Raw genomic sequence first — 17,267 nt, 5'->3', positions numbered from 1 at the left:
ATAGCTAACACTGCTGTATGTATACATGAAAGCTGTTAAAAGAGTAAATTTTAAGACTTCTCATCATAAGAAAATAAAAAACAATTGTTTTCTTTTTCTTTTTTTGGCTTCTCTATGAGATGAAGGATATTAACTAAACTCCTTGTTGTGACCATTTCAAATACATGTACATCAAATCATTATGCTGTACACTTTAAACTTATACAGTGTTGTAAGTCAATTATAGATCAATAATACTGAAAACACCTATTAAAATGTAATTTAACACGCTGATGTCTCAAGGGTTGTAACTGATAGATTTCTGAAACCTTGCTGCAATTCCTATTCTTTCACGGCAAAAACATTTCACATTCCAGATTTTCAATTGAAATGGTTTTACTGTGACATTTTACAAGAGGAGGGCAAGGTATTTCTATTGGTAGTTTGAGTTCTATGAAGTTGGAAAATATATAAGGTCTTTTTGAACCAGAGAAATTTATATATATATTATACTTATTTATAGATATTTATATATATTTATATACTTTATATGCATATAAATTAAGAATTAGGCTACATTGCTAAAGTTTCCTTGAAAGTACAAAATATAGTTTCATAACCAAAATACATTTGATTATAAGTAAGCCTACTGTGTCTTTCTAAATAGTATTTGAAATTTTTTCTCTTAAAAAGTTGGGTCAATTTTCAGTGGTACCTTTCCAAGAAAATCCTGCTAAACAGGATTCAAGCAATGACTGCTGTAATCAGAATGAACTCCTTCTGTGCTTTGGCTAGCCTTTCCCATGATTTCCTACAAACCCTCAAACGTCTCAGAAATCAAGATTAAATCAGGAAGAGCTGAGGCGCTTATATACAACTACGATATGCCAGGAACTAGCACTACTGTTTAAAAGGATACTTTATTCAGAAGAGCTGCTTCTGGCTTCTGATTTCTAGCATCCAATGTAGAATTTGATCACGCACAATACTTGGTGTCTCAAGGCTGTGTTTGATTTCTGAGCTCCAGCAGCTTTGTGGGTAGATGGTTGATTTTTTTTTTCTGCACTCTTGAGAAGAGTTCGAGTTTTAAGGCAATACAAAAATAATTCAATGAGTAGTGGAAACAATTTTTAAAATAATGGACTGAGATTCATCAGAACAGGTAATCTTGGCCTTTTGTGTATTTACCTAGCTGTGAGGTCCTCAGCTAATCTCTCCTTCCTATGTCACAGTTTGTTTCCCCATAAACAAAGAGGGTTCTAGGATTCATTCATTCATTCCAGGTATTTACTGTGCACTGACCATGTGCAAAACATTATGCTAAATTCTACAGATGATATAAGTAGCCTTCAGATTGCTAATAGAAATACCCTGTTCTTTTAGAAACTGAGTTAGAATTGAGATAGATATTACTTCCAGAGACCCAGAAACTCCTAAATCTATACTGTCAATCACCCATTGTTTTCATGCCATTCCCAAGGAAATTAGACATACCAGGAGTAACAAACAAGAACTAAAGTATAGTTTTGTTAATAAATCAGTAATGATGATAACTAAAATTTTTGATCACTTATATGTGTCAGGACTCATTCTAAGCATTTTGCATGCACTAGCTTATTTGATTCTCAAAGCAAACCTGTAAGAAAGGTTTCATTATTATCTTCATTTTTCATAAGAAAAAAACAGAGTCTGAGAGAGTCAAAAAGAAGCTGAGTCAAATAGTTAATAAGTGGCAAACTTCAGATTTCAACTCAGGAGTTGAATACACAGCCTGTGTTCTTAACATTCCACTATATTTCTCCTACAACAAGATAAGGACCCAATAATTCAATCCAGAATTTCATCATCAGACCTCAAGTACAGCAGTTTACTCCTTGATATTCACCCTATGAAACTAAACCCTGTAACACTTTTGAAATTGATCTTCCTACCCCTAAGCAAACACCACTCTCTTCAGGGCTACCTAAAGCAATAGGATAGGTATGTTGTGCACATTAAGACCAATGACATTGACAACAGTGCTGGCCCTTCTCCTCCAGTTTCCTTGGGAAGGGACTCTCAGGCTGCTGAAACAACTACATCTCCATTCTCTGCCACCAGCCTGCCTGACAGACTGCCTAACATGGTGACGAACAGAATCCTCTGATCTTATCTTTCATTAGAAAATCTTTCCCTTTCTTTCACATGTCTAGAGAAAACCAAAAGCATGCTTGTGTTTTGTGCATCTTTGTGAGTTTGTGTTCTCTGTGTAAAATCATACTCATATGAGGAAAAATAAATGTCTGAATATGCTTCCAACAACTAGACAGTTCTTAATTCAACTAATTGAAATCTACAGGAATCTACATGATGCATGAGGAAATGGAACCAAAAGAGTCATCTGGGTTTAAAGAATGAGCCCTAGTTCAATTACCCTCTCCCCTATATTACAGAGGTAGTGAAAATAAAAGAGAGTGAAAGACAAGAAACGGCAGAAAACTGGACTGAATCTACCAATCTACCCAGCTTTATAGAAGAGAACAGATCATAAGTAACTGAGGTTCAATACACTGATCTGCCATTTTGTAAAATATGACTCACTCTGTCATGGCAGTGGAGAGCAGAAATGGAAGCTTACTGGTACATAGAAAATTGAAGTGTTCCTATCCTTATATATATGGAGAGAGGTTTCTTTCTTTTTCAAACAGATTTCCTTTCTATATTTTCTTTTATCCTTGTAAGAGTAGTATAAGAAATTGGTTATCTCTGAATCCACATAACACAATTTTGGAAAATATCTCCAAATATCTTAGTTCAATTATACATATTTTATTACATAAATAAGCACATACTCTACCCCCCATAATTCCTGAGACTGGTTTAATATTAATTCATACATAATCTGTATTTAAATCAATAGATATTGATGAGAGAACCTGTTTCAATTCAAATATTTCTGTCACTGATACATTCAAGAGAGCTAATGATGACAAATAAAATAGATGAATCTGAATATGTTTACTCCTTATTTCATAATTAAGTATGTTCTTCCAGAATTTCACTGTGGGTTTGGAGGCTGACTAACTCAATTTGAGGCAGAAACTTTATTTGTGATTGCGGGCTACCTTTTCTCTATCCAATAGTAAACCATTGAGGAGAATGCCCACTCATTTAATTTTACATTCTTACTCTGAACTACACCCTCGATGTCCCAGACGAGAATCCACCAAATTGAACTGACTTCTATATTTCCTCCAAGTCAATTCTCAGTCACCATCTTTAGAGCCACATATGACTCATTCAAATAGATGATATCACCCGACCTATTGCACTGCTGTTTTAGAATTATTTTATACAACAGCTCTCCACTGTTGTAGCCAGACATTTTTTAAAGATATTAATGATTGTAAATGTGGCTACACTGCCAATGTATGTACAGTATTGTGCTCAATTAAGATAACCCAAAACAGGTGAAAGCCTTTTTTTTTCCCCAATACAGTTGAATCAGACTTGGACCCATGTTCCAAGCATCATATTTTCCCTCATCAGTTAGAAAGCACATAAAGCATTTCAGGGATATTTTCCCAATGTTTCCAAAGGAATAATAAAGATAGCATTTTGGTGTCTACCATAGCACTTAATGTTTCTGGTGAATGGAATATTTATCCAAAGGACAAAACTAAAACCTAAATGATACCCCTGATTGCTCTATCTCCTTCATGGCTCACATCCAACTAATTCCCTCTCTGCTCTGCACATACTCACCCCCCCCCCCAAACACACACAGCCCTCCATCCTCATTGCCACTGCAACTGACGGTCTCATCATCTTGTTCAATCATCCCCAAATAATGTATTGATCACCTCGCTGTACTGTAGCAAATGACACGTTTGTTACTGGGTTCGCATAAAATTAAATGAAAAATAGCATATATTAAAGTTAAATGCAAAAACAGATGCATAATCAAACAACTACGTACATCATGCTAAATACTCTATAAAAAAAAACCTGCTTTTCTTTGAGGGAATCAGATGCAGATACATGGTTTTGAAGTGTATGTTGAAGAGAGGAAGTGGCATGTGCAAGGCAGTGAGACACTATAGATCAAGGGTCATTGAGAGATAGATAGCAAAATATCCATGGAACAGAGGTACATAGTAGTCTCCCTTAAGTGGCTTTTTGCCAGAAAAGTTTCCTCATCTCCACCTTTCTTTATAAGGCCACAATTTATTTTTCTAAAACATACATTTGGTCCTATAGTGCGACTCCTAAAAAATGTATACATCCCTATTACCCATAGCCTAAGACATAAACTCTGTACCCAAGCATTCATAGACCATGCTTGAAATAGGGCAATGGGGGCGCCTGGGTGGCTCAGTCGGTTGAGCATCCGACTTCGGCTCAGGTCATGATCTCACAGTTTGTGGGTTCAAGCCCCGCATCAGGCTCTGTGCTGACTGCTTGCTCAAAGCCTGGAGGCTGCTTCAGATTCTGTCTCCTTCTCTCTCTGCCCCTCCCCCACTCACGCTTTGTCTCACTCTGTTTCTCAAAAATAAATAAAATGTAAAAAAAAAAATTAAAAAAAAAAAGAAATAGGGCAATGGACTTAACCTACTGGCAGTGGTGTAGTAGGTGAAGTTCGCATTAATTTTATACTTATGACATAACTTTTGACATAATTTTAATAGCTCTTTTGACATATTTTTTTCTGGACTACTTGCCTTATATAATAGTTTTTCCAAATGCTTTAGATTGCCAGAAATGCATCATATTCCCATCACTAATTTTATTTTTGACACAATTTTATAGGTTATTTTTGTATCATTCAATTCCCATTCCCCATGTTTAATATAAGTGTATAACAGAGGGAGAGTTTTGTTGTTTTTGTTTTAAACCAAGGAATGACTAGTTCATTCATTCAGCAATATCGTTTGCTCACTTTCTATAAAAAGCAGAGTTTAGTTCTCCAATACAGTGAGTAAATCAGTCAAACTATCTGTGGCACTTTGTTGTTTCTGTTGTTGTTGTTTGTTTTATTGTTTGTTGTTTTGTTTTGTTTTGTTTTGTTTTACCTTTTGAACCTCTTCACGTATTTCTCTCACTTCCCATCCCAGGCCTCTTGCAGGCACCAATCTGGTCTGTATGAGCACGTTTTTTGCTTGTTTGTTTGTTTTTTAGACGCAATTATTCTAAATTCCCATGGCAAATGGTCACATCAGAATATAAAAACACTTTTATTTATTACTTCAACTAATCATTGTCAAGTGCCTGTTATGAACTAAAGCAGTCTTACAGATGTTTAGAATATATCAAGGAACAAAACAAAGATCCATGCCTTGGGGAGTTTAAATCCTAGTTAAATGAGAGAGGCAATAAAAATAAACTAATAAGACATGAAATTGATATGTTTTAATATGATTAGCCACAATGCAGCTGAAGTGGTAAAAGAACCACATATGCTGGGTTTGGGAAGTGGGGCAGTTGGACATTTTTAACATGATTATTAGTATGGAATTCATTGAGAAAGTAACATAAGAGCAAAGACTTAAAGGAGCTGAGAGAGTTAATCAAGGAAATACCAGAGGATGTATGTTCCTGACAAAAGGCACTCCCAGTCCAAAATCTCTAAGGGGAGAAAGGGCATGGCATCTTAAATGCATAACAAGAATACCTGTATGGCTGGAATAGAAGAAGTGAAGGGAAGAGTAGTATAAGGTGAGGACAGAGAATATATAACATTAGAAGACACATTATTTGGAATCCTGGTGAATATTAGAAGAATGACAGTTTGGGGCACTGGGGTGGCTCGGTCAGTTAAGTGGCCGACTTCGGCTCAGGTCATGATCTCACCAGTTTGTGGGTTCCAGCTCCTGCATCAGGCTCTTTGCTGCTAGCCTGAAGCCTATGTCAGATTCTGTCTCCCTCTCTCTCTGCCCCTGCCCCACTCACACTCTGTCTCAAAAATAAATAAACAAGAAAAAAAACTTTTTAAAAAAGGATGACAGCTTTATTCTGAATGAAACAGTAAACTACTTCAGGATTTTGAGCAAAGTGACATGTTCTGATTTACAACTACATTTTTAAGTCAACACCCTTCCTACTGCCTTGAGAAAGAGAAGAGGAAAGAAGCAGTAACAAAAAAGTTAAGTAGCCACTGCATGCCACACGAAAGATGATGATGGCTCAGAACAAGATGGCATCCCTTTTGATGAGTGAAAATGATGAAAAATGGTCATATTATGAACACATTTTTAAGGAAGAACTAATAGAATGTCTTAACAGATTTGATGGAGATTATGAAAGAAAGAGAAGAATCAAACATAACTGCAAGATTTTTTATGCTTTCATTTTTTTGTTTATTTTGGCCTAGAAAAAAATGGAGTTGTCATCAAATGTAAGGGAAGGCTAGAGGTGTAGCAAACTGTGGGTGTTGATTCATACTCAATGTAAATGATATAAACACCCTAATGAAAAAGCAGACATTTCCATATTCGATACAAAAGCAAGACCCAACTACATGGTATTTTAAGAAAACTACTTTAAATATAAAGAAACGAATAACTTAAAAGTAAAAGAATAGAGAGATTCCATGCAAACACTAATCTAAAGAAAACAGAAGTGGCTATATTGATATCAGACAAACTAGATTTCAAAGCTCAGAATATTACTGGAGATAAACAAGATAAACATTTCATAATGTTAATAGGCCAATTCTTCAACAGGACCTAAAAGTCATAAATTTTTGTGTCCTAATAATAAAGTTTCAAGATGCATAAAGCAAATACTGACAGAGCTGTGAGAAAAAAAAAGCAGATAAATCCACAATTACAGTCAGAAAATTCAATACCCCTCTAATGATTTATAGAACAAAGAGACTCAAAATCGGTAAGATATAATAGATTTGAATAACATTATCAATTAGGCCTAATATACATTTAGTGAACATTCTACTGTACAACAGCAAAATACAAATCCTTCTCAAGTGTACATGGTCTGTTTACCAGGGTAAGCCATATTCTGGGCCATAGATCAAGTCTCAATAAACTTAACAGAATTAGATTTATACATATTATGTTCCTTGATCGCAATGGAATTAAATTAACAATAAATAACACAAAGATCTCTGGAAATTTCCTAAATACTTGAAAACCTGAATAACACACTTCTAAAGAACCCAAGGGTAAAAGAAGAAATCAGAAGGGAAATTAGAAAGTATTCTGCAATGAATGAAGGCACAACATATCAAAATTTGTGGGACGCCACTATAGCAATACTTAGAAGGAAAATTACAGCCATGAATGCACAAATCAGAAAATAAGAAAGATCTTAAGTCAGTGACCTCAGCTTTCATCTAAGAATCTAGAAAATGAGGAGCAAAATAAACCTAAAACAACCAAAGAAAGGAAATAAAAATAATCAAAACTTAAATCAATAAAGTAGAAAACAGAAAAACAATAGAGAATATCAATGGAACAAAAACTGATACTAATTCTTTGAAACTAATAAAATTAATAGACGTCTACTATAGAGATGTGTGAATGATATCACAGAATAGTATGACTATACTGACCAAGGAAAGAGAAGATACAGATTATCAATATCTGGAATGAACAAAGTGACAATTTACAAATTTTACTGTTATTAAAAGCATAATATGAGAGTTATTGTGGCAATAAACTCAGCTAATTAGATTAAATGAAAGTTGCTTAAAACATAAACTACCGGGGCGCCTGGGTGGCGCAGTCGGTTAAGCGTCCGACTTCAGCCAGGTCACGATCTCGCGGTCCGTGAGTTCGAGCCCCGCGTCAGGCTCCGGGCTGATGGCTCGGAGCCTGGAGCCTGTTTCCGATTCTGTGTCTCCCTCTCACTCTGCCCCTCCCCCGTTCATGCTCTGTCTCTCTCTGTCCCAAAAATAAATAAACATTGAAAAAAAAATAAATAAATAAACTACCATATCTCACTCAAGAAGAAATAGATATTCTGAACAGCCATATATCTATTAAATAATTTGTTTTTGAAAACCTTCCCACAGAGAATAATACTAGACCAGAGATGGCTTTATTGGTGAATTCTACCAAATATTTAAGAAATAATGCCTCTTTTTTTTATTTTTTTAATTTAAAAAAAAATTTTAATGTTTATTTTTGTGTGAGAGTGAGAGAGGCAGAGCGAGAGTGAGGGAGGGGCAGACAGAGAGGGAGACACAGAATCCAAAGCAGGCTCCAGGCTCTAAACTGTCAGCATAGAGCCCAATGCGGGTCTCGAACTCACGAACCATGAGATCATGACCTGAACCGAAGTCAGACGCTTAACCGACTGAGCCACCCAAGCACCCCATAAGAAATAATGCCACTTTTATATAAATCATAAAATTGAAGGACAGGCAATACTTCCCAACTCATTCTATAAGGCTATTTTTATATTGATACGAATAGAAAGACATTACCAGAAAATAAAATGACAAGCCAATGTCCCTCACAAAAACAGACATAATAATACTTAGCACATTTTAGCAAATTAAATTCAACAATATATAAAAAAGAGTAATATCCTAACCAATTAGGTTTTATCACAGGAATGCAAGATTGATTTAACCATTTAAAAGTCAATCAATGTAATTAATCACAGCAACAAACTAAAATGGAAAAACCATATGATTACATCAGCAGACACAGAGAAAGCATTTGACAAAATGTAACATCCATCCTTGATAAAAATACTTACCAAAATAGGAACAGAAGGGAACTTTCTCAACTTCATAAAAAGCATCTAGGAAATATCTACAGCTAGCAACATATTAAAAGGTAAGAAACAGCTTGCTTTTTTCCTAAGATCAGTAATGAGACAAGGATGTCTGCTCTCATCCCTTCTATTCAACATTATACTAGAGGTTTTCCAGTGCAGCATGCCAAGAAAATAAAAGGCATCCATACTGGGAGAAAAAAATACTGTAATTACTCACCGATAATATGATCCTCTTCTTGAAAATCCAATGAAATCTGCAAAACAAGATATTAAATCTAATAAGTGAGTTGATCGATATCACAGGATTAAAGATCAAGATGGAAAAATCAGTCTTATCCCTAACTCTAGCAATGAACAGCTACTGAAAAAATATACCACCTTTGACAGAAAACATATGAAATACTTAGGAATAAATACAACAAAAAAATGTGAAAAAAAACTACAATACATCAGTGAATTTCAAACTAAGTGTGTATGCGTTAAAAATAAAGCCAAACAGGGACACCTGGGTGGCTTAATTGGTTAAGGGTCTGATATCTGCTCAGATCATGATCTCACAGTTCATGGGTTTGAGCCCTATGCAGGGCTCTGTGCTGACAGCTCAGAGCCTAGAGCCTGCTTCAGATTCTGTGTCTCCTTCTCTCTCTGCCCCTCCTCCACTCATGCTGTCTCTCTTTCTCTCTCTCAAAAACAGAAACATTAAAAATTTTTAAATATATATTAAAAAAATAAAGCCAGAGAAACTAGAGAACATATTTGTGGGGAATAAGCTTAGGAATTCTCTGAGCCTGCACTGATGGGTTAACAACGCATAAAAAATTACAAAGCCATAGGATGCTCACACCCAAGTTTGGGTAAACAAGATTAGATAAATAGGGATAGAGTGGGGTGGGGGGGGACAAAGGCGCCCAGGATAGAGGCAGGGGCAAAGGCCCCCAGAATAGAGTAGGGGGGCAAAAGCCCCAATACAAAGGGATATGAGGTAAGCAAGATTAGGTATTTAGGGCGAAAACACCCCCCAATTTAGTACTATAGCAGAAAGCTGCTTTCACAGGAAGGAAGGACCAAATTAGGTAAACAGGTAAATAGGACTATAGACTGCTGTGAGTGAAACTGCCCAGAGCAGAGCTGATTAGCAAAGGAAAGGTACCTTGTTGACCCTGAGGTTACATGCTCTATTTGTCTTATCCCCTAGGCTGGCTAACATAAACAGACACAGCGCCTCATGTCTGCCATTAACATCCATCTGCCCAGTGACAGGATTTTGGTTTGGTTTCTATTGACCCAAACCCCTAACATCGTATATCTTCAAAACCCCTTTCTCTCTTGCCCATAAGTTAATGTTCACAGATTGATTGTCTCTTTGTGCACATCCATCATGTTTGTAAGCCTTCTGATCTTAATAAATATGGAGCAAGGACCTTTATTTGGGGCTCTTGTCTTCTCCTGGACATTAACCATCTCTCGCATTTTAATCCTGCGTCCCGCTTTCTTGCTAGGCAAGAAAGAACTCTAGACCCAGAGTCTACAACACATATTGTTATTCATTCATATAAAATTAAAGAAAATGACATTACTCTACAGTCACAAAGTATGGTGACAGAGTGCTTGTCTGAAGATAGGTGCGTGGGTGGGGAGAAGAGAGGGAAGGATTTCAGTGGGACATGAGGAAACTTTGAAAGGTAAGAAATATGTTCGTTATCTTAAATATGGTGATAGTTTCATGTGTGTCTACATATGCCAGAATTTATATTTTAAGCATCTTCAGTTTATTGAATATCAATTATACCTCACTAAACTTTTTAAAAAAGGGTATAGATAATTGATGAAGTACAACCTTTGAGAAGCTAAGTGGAAAGATAATCAAATAGGAGAGCAAGAACAGAATGATATATAAGTAAAAGGACTGGCTTTAGATAGGAGACCAGATACAGGCACAAAGGCAAAAGAATGGAAGTGGAAAAACTGACAGGTGAGGAGATGCAGCTGTGGGAGTCCTTAGAAGTTCTCCTTTGGGTGTTTCAATTTTCTCAGTGGAATAGGAAGCAATGACATTATCTGAGATTACAGATGGAGGACAAGGTTTAAGAGGTTTGAGAAAAAGGAACTAACATGAAAGAGTAGCATAGGAGAGTCCAGGCTGGTCTATGAAAATTCAGTGTGATTTCCAGGTAGCATTAAAAATCCATCTGACATTCATGGCCATGGATTTAAAGTAGAATCATTCAGTATGTTTGGGTGTTGTTCTCCAGCCAGAAGACAAATGTAAACATGGAGGAGGCAAAGAGCTCTTTTTAACTAGGGTAGTGGCTTTTTCCCAAGTCAATAAAACAATAGAGGGACAAAAGAACTGAGCAGGAGGCCAGAAACATCTGTAAGATGCCCATAGGATTCAATCCTGATGGAGAGTGGAATGCATTGAATTAATATATTGGAGGGGCTGTGGTTTTTGGTAACGATATGGTCTAAAGTAATACCATATGAGTGAGAGCTGAAATAAATGAAGGACAAGGTCACTGAAGGACATAATGCTGAAAGGATCATCAAACTGAAGCTGAACTCAAGTACAATTAATGTAGGAATGGTGTTGGCAAAACAGTTAAAAGATGATAAAATCTTTGAGAAAGGAAGAGGAATAATCCAGAGGTTGAGATAAAATCAGAACAATAAAACACGAGTAATGTAATCAAATGACATAAAATCATTCTCCAGTTTAAAGAGTATGGGATCTGTGAAAGAAAGACTACCAACAGCTGAGTGAGCTAAAGGGGAAATAGTGTCTTAAGGGGTTAATAGTCTTTTATTAGAAAAAAATGTGATTTAAATGTTTTGGTAAGAGCGTGGTCACAAAAGAAATATTTGCTGATGCTGGACAATGATTTCTAGAAAGCACAATGAAAATAGTTTAGGAGTTTGAGATACGTGGCAAGAGGTAACATAAGGTTATGGGTAGCCTAACAGAAATATTGGAGCTGAAGGATGATGGTTAGTCTAGGGCTTCTCTTGTGTCTGATGGATCACAGATAGAGGCATAAGATTTTTCCTGGTGAATACAAGGTAAATTGTGCTGGTTGATGACGATCTGAGTCTAGAGGTAGGAAGGGCTGGGTGTCTGAAACTTTCTCTTAACTCCTCTTTATGGAATCAAGGAAGACTCTAGATGTGGTGCCTGAATCCCAAGGTTAAGTAGGAAAACCTATGGTGAGGCACAGTCTTAGTCACAGCACATGGGTTCACCTTTGAGCCATATTAGAAAAGGGGTGAACTTATGACAATTGTGTTGACTCATTTTTGAGTAGTTTTGTAATTCAAGATGTCTAGGGAAGCCAATTAATATGAGAATAATCCTCCTAACCTGTACCCAATCTGTATTTCTATCCTAGCTCTCACAGCACCCTACAACTCTGACCTTCATCCTATCCCTAGGTAGTTTAGGGAATGGCCAACAGTGCCAAGTGTTGGAGATGGAATAGGAATGTCTGTGCATATTATTTGACACTTCTGAAAATAATTTAAAGTAAAACATCTTAGCATTTTAGGCTACATCAAAATATCATGTGGCTATCTAACCTTTTACATCTTAATCTCCTACCCTTCTTGTTCCCACCTTTCTACCTATCTCCCCTACCCCATACACACATACCATGAACCATTTATTCATGACTACTGAAAATTTTCAAATCCACAATACACTTTCATTGGTCTGTGCCTTTGCTTATGCTGCCCTCTCGGCCTGGGATTTCACTGCTGTCCCCTCATCTGCATGATATACTCTTATACAGACCTTGTTCAAATGCCCCACCTCTCCTGCGAAGCCTCCCTGTGATCCCACATCAGGTTCGCCATTCCCAGTCTTATGCACACTCTATATGCACCACTCCATCAGAACATGTATCATAACAGGCTAACTATTCACGTGCTTGTCTTCCTTGCTAGATAGTGAGTTCTGCAAAGTCAGACAATGCTACTCAACATTTATACTATACTACAAGAGCCCCAAGTGCCTTGATGAATTAAAGTGAATATAAGGTATTACTAAATATTTCAGAATAGGCAGTGTTGACCAAAGCTAGATTCATATCAAGCCCATCCAAGTTTGCAAAACTGTGACTCATATTCATTTTTATTAAAAAATAGCTTATTCACATTTCCAAAAACATTATAAGGAAATATGGTTTAAGAATTTTGTAAATAGAACAGTTTATTTTATTTAACAATGATTAGTTGAGTCATCTCAGCAGTATATTGGAGTCAGGAAATTCAAACTAACTTAATAAATATAGTTGGCTTCAATGAAGAATTGAAGGATAAAATTATACTCTATTATCAAGGTGCAATAATACTATGCATTTAAATAGCACAGATAAAACAAAGGTTAATTGGAATTTAAACCAAACCCCATTTTAGCAGACTAAATAAGCCTTTAACCAAAAGGTGAAATTCAGCATTAAACACTAAAAAAAGTGTTACCATCAGAGATCCATGCTTGCAAAAGTATGATAAATCAGATTAACTTTATTAGAATACAAGCAATTTTGCAGTATATAGAAATACAACTAGTTAAGGCATAGTAACAATCTAGTAAGGCATAGTTTGCAAAATAATTCAAAATATACTAGCTATAGAGTAAAAGCATAAGTCAGATGCCATTTATCCAGATGGATTAATTAATAATATAATGTTACCCAAATCCAGTTCAAGTATGTGGACATCCTAGGAAGTCACCTCACATTTTAACACTTGCTTAAAATTGAATTCAAGTGTAACACCCTGATATGATCAAGCGGCTGTTGAGTGACAATAAATACAGATCTGAGGTTTAATTTTTAAGTATGTGATGTTATTTCAAAATCTATATTCAATCATTTATTTTGTTATTGCATTAACACGAAAGTTACTGCATAATAGTATCAATAATTTGAGAGTCAGAAAAAAGAACTGCAAGCTGTCAACAGATTTAAGAGCTTATGCCAGTCATACTGACAGAAGCAATTCACAGCCTTCTTTGATGGACACTCACAGAATGTCCAAAATTGACATGCTAGGAAATTCTATTTCTTCTGAACTTACAGTTTATCCCAGAAAATTAGTGTTTTGCATTGCTGAGATACCATGAAACTGCAACTCTTCTACACTGCTTTCTCCTCCCCAAGGCAGGTGACAGAGATGGCATTTCCATCTTGAGAAAGGCTTGAGGAGGGAACGAGGAGACATTAACATCTTTCTTAATCAGGAAGAAACAAAAAGTTAACTGTTCTTTTCTCTCAGGAAAGAACAGCCTCCCAGTTAGGTACTTCACTGATACTGTATTTCCCACAAATGTAAAATTCTCTCTATTCTTTTAATCCATTCAAAAAGCTGAAACTCCTTGCCAAGCTGCAAATCATTAGCATTAAGTGACATTTATGAGGTCCTACATTTGCATAACTCTGTATTGAAAATTGATAATAAAATCTAAGAATGGTGCTCTCCAGAATTACATTCACATATTAATTTTTTAATCATAGAAGGAAATCATATGGAGGCGCTAACTGCAATTATCTGAACAGTTGCTGCAATCACCAGCAAAAGCAATAGCCATAGATACACACGGTGTGATGGAAACACCCAAATTTCAGGACCAGGAGTTTTACGTAGAAGAATGAGAAGACATTTCCTGCCTGTTGTCCATTTGCCTATAATTTATGAAAGAATGTGGTAACAAAAAGAGACTGAATTGAAGCAGCCCAGGGCATGTTAAATTAACACTCAAAAGAACCTGGGTTCTTACAACCTCAAGTCTTCTCTGTACATACCACTGCCTTCTCCTCCTACCTCTGGTTTCAACATAATACTAATGTTGCTGCCTAGTGATGATTTATACCCCAAGTCCTGGTGACCATTGTATTATCAGTGCATATTGTAAAATTTGAGGCTATAACATTAGCAATGACAACAAAATCACTGCTCACTCCAAAATTCTGTCCAAAATGCCACATATACAACTCTCTCCCTATAATGTAAACAGCCAACCTAGATGTCCTTCAAAGAACTTATTATTGTTATAAAATGCAAGAGTTGCAATCAATGATATTTTCTGACATTTTAGAAAAGCAGCTAAATAGCATTCTCACCCAGGATGGTCAGTTCCATGATGCCAATAGTGAAACTGATGGAGGCAAAGAGTTCATAGGCCAATCTGATAGGCTGATGCTAGACTTGTCATGTAAAGTGACAGGGGATTGATATTTTCCACATCTGCTTAGGGTCAATTAAGGAGTAAATAAAATGGGAGAGAGACTCCTTTCATCCTATTATAGCCTATTAATTCTTGGCAGATATTTTGACTTCCTACTTCTGTCTCTACCTAGGAATTCCTAAACTCTGAGCAATGGTATTATTCCTTGACTATGATCTTTACTTGGACAGCAAAGAATCTTAGATAGTACATAGTAGATTTGAGCTCTCCTAAATGAGGTTGATTTAATTTGCTTTTAAACACATTGCTATCAGGTGTGAGCACATATCTAAATATACTTAGAATTGTTTTATTTTTGCTACAAGGATATCCTGAAAATTATAATAATCCATATGGAAACTTGGTATCAATAGAAAGTTTTCCTGGAGAAAGCAAGTTACATATAAATTACCCCCAAAATACCTGTTCTGCCAAATTGAGGAATAATAGGCTTGACTTCAGTTATTCTAACAGTAAACATGTTTCTTTAATTGTTTTCATAAAGTCCTATTAACATCTTATTGTAACACAGATTTAACCTCCTTTCTATAGATATTTCATAATGGAAATTATGGCTCATGGATTTTCTTTCCTACATTGCAGCAATTGGTAAATTGAGTTCAACCTTTTCAACTACCTAGCAATCATTTTGCTGTTGTACCGCATGCAGACAATGGCAGAATAAGGTAGAAAGAAGTATTAGGAAGCATGGATAACAAACAGGTCTACTTTTGGAGGTGTTTAAATCATTAACCTCCCAATTCAATATATTTTTTTAAAAACTATCTGTCAAAAGTGTAATGGTACACATCAATCTCAAGAACATGCTGATCTTCTAATAACCAGAAATGAATAAGCAATCTAGTTTAATTCAAAAATCAAACCAAGAAATACCTGTAGATCCCCTATGAGCAAGGTACTCTGGAGGGGAGGGGGGTGGGGAGGGGCACACAGGAGGTTGTGCGCCTTAATGAGCTATTGCAAATAACTAGGATACAAGGTTCCAAGTGATTTAATTAGAGTAGAGGGGAAACATTAAAAAAAATGAGAGATCATATTTTTTGGAACAATAAGAAAATCATGTAGGATTTCACATTAGGAATAAAATTTGACATAAAGATTTTTTCTAGAAATCTATTTACTGGTCATTTATTTCTCAAAAAAAAAATACAACGAGAAGATAATTAACATGAATTAATTAAATTTCTTATAGTCCACATACCTTTTGGGCAAAAAACAGGCAGAATCATTCAATTCTTTTTTTAAAATTTTTTAAAAATGTTTATTTATTTTTGAGAGAGCACGAGTGGGGAAAGGGAAGAGAGAGAGGGAGACACAGAATCCAAAACAAGCCCCAGGCTCTGAGCTGTCAGAACAGAGCCCAATACAGGGCTTGAACTTGTGAACCACAAGATCATGACCTAAACCAAAGTCAGAGGCTTAACCCACTGAGCCACCCAGGCACCCCCAGAATCATTCAATTCTTGTTTTTGCTCTTCCTGTTGCTGTATTTCTTACTAATAATACCCAGGTCATAGTGTTTTGTTTTCTTTTGTTTTATCTAGCTGAATATAGAATGGCTGAATATATTTTGACACATTCATACTATAGAATATTACTAGTTAAAAAAAGATAGATTTGCATGTGGTTACATGAATAAATTTCCAAAATATATGTTGAATGGAAAAGCCAATTGTAAAATGTTGCACACAGTATGATATTATATGCCAAAAGCACTAAGGAAAACTCATTATAACTTATGTAATTCTATATAACTAAATTTTAGGCCACTAACACTTGGTTGACTTGAGCCTCTAGGCAATAACTTTGAAAACTTGGGATATACAAACCCAAGGGAGACTCACTCTAAATTTTCAGGATAGGATGCAACCCTAGGAGTGGTATAACCCTGAGAGAGTCAACAACTTTTGCAGGAGGCAAGGATTTCAGGACAGGGGTGTTGTTCATTAACACTACCTGAATACGGTATCCAGATGCGGCCTGAAGGCAGAGAGTGTTCCCTGCTCTGAGCATTCAGCTCAGCTCCTGCCAGGCACTCTAAAGGACACTGGCAATGTTTACAGAGGAAACCTGGGACTGAATTTCCTGTCTTGAATCCTTTTCCGCTTCATTTCCACAATTTGCGAGTATACTGGCCACATGTGTCCAAAGTATGTTTTATTAAATAAAATCAAAAGTTACTGATATCAAGCAGCAGCGAAGCAGCAGGGAAGGAAAATAATTTAAAATGTGCTGACAGACCAGCAATTACCAAATATATCCTACAGAATACTAGCCCTGTGATTTTTTTTTTCCTGCTCAGAGAGGTCCAAGTTGGAAAAAGGAC

This window comes from Lynx canadensis, chromosome C2 (genome assembly GCF_007474595.2).
Source record: "Lynx canadensis isolate LIC74 chromosome C2, mLynCan4.pri.v2, whole genome shotgun sequence".
Classification (NCBI taxonomy): Eukaryota; Metazoa; Chordata; class Mammalia; order Carnivora; family Felidae; genus Lynx; species Lynx canadensis.
This window is presented reverse-complemented; position numbering follows the sequence as displayed.